Below are 984 nucleotides of genomic sequence, written 5' to 3' on the forward strand. Positions count from 1 at the left end.
AAACAATAGTAGGGGCAGGAATCACCAGAGGCCTCCCAATACAATACCATTGCGATTTTAAACATATTGCAAAATTCTGTGACATTTTGCAATTTATAACATTTTTTCCAATTTTCCAAGTTTTCCAACAAATTGTTCCCAATTTCAAATGATGTCCCCAAAAGGAAACTTTGTCAACATCCAAAAAAAAGAAACATTTCTCTGTTCGTTTATCTCACTTCAGTTTTATTGCTGCAAAATGGGATTGCCAAGCAGACAAACTGACCAACACATACTGTATATAATAATAGATCGATGCTTGGCGTCTGTGTATCAATACAGTATTGCCACAGAAATAATCGCGATACTATGCTGTATCGATTTTTTCCCCACCCCTAAAAAATATGAGGTAAGTAAGATATACCTTACAAAATTCCGAAATGGCTTACAATCCTAAATATTTAGACCTCCACCTGTCAAGGATGATGCAAAATGATGGTTCCAAATGCTTCTATTATTTAGGGAGTAGCTAGTGAATGAGCAGACATGAGAGAGGTTTTAGACACAGCTCATGACTAAATCTTACAAAAACATTCAAGGTAGTTCTGAAAATATGTGCCTACAAACAGAGCTACATTCATCAGGCGGCCAGAAACACAAGTCCAAATAATTGGAAATGTTGATTTGTAGCTTCTTGAAGTACAAATAACCAATTGTTTGCGCACAAGTTAGCTATATCAATTATTTCAGCTGATTATGTCAATGTTATGATTACAGCAAGCTTCCGCTTCCTCAACTGGCCAAAACACACATATTTTTCATATTAAACCGCAAACCTGTAAACTTTCTGACTCAAATTTCTTTTGTTCACCAACAGAGACTAGATTAATTGACTTCACTCAGCTAAAAACACACTTCATCCAAACTCAAATTAAACTTTCCAAAACTGTTCCAACAATCTCCAACTTGGTTTGGTCAAAATAAATCCTTAATTCACAGGTTGCC

The 984-nt window shown here is 35.5% G+C and overlaps 2 protein-coding genes across 3 annotated transcripts in view; one reads left to right on the top strand and one right to left on the bottom strand.

Moving 5' to 3' along the window:
• Nucleotides 1–984, bottom strand: part of tube1 (tubulin, epsilon 1) — a 30682-nt gene that overhangs the window by 8182 nt on the left and 21516 nt on the right. The window lies entirely within an intron of this gene.
• The window catches only part of ccn6 (cellular communication network factor 6), a 5634-nt gene that overhangs the window by 1113 nt on the left and 3537 nt on the right, over nt 1–984 (top strand). The gene's annotated exons all lie outside the window — the stretch shown is intronic.

This window comes from Etheostoma spectabile, chromosome 18, assembly GCF_008692095.1.
Source record: "Etheostoma spectabile isolate EspeVRDwgs_2016 chromosome 18, UIUC_Espe_1.0, whole genome shotgun sequence".
Classification (NCBI taxonomy): Eukaryota; Metazoa; Chordata; class Actinopteri; order Perciformes; family Percidae; genus Etheostoma; species Etheostoma spectabile.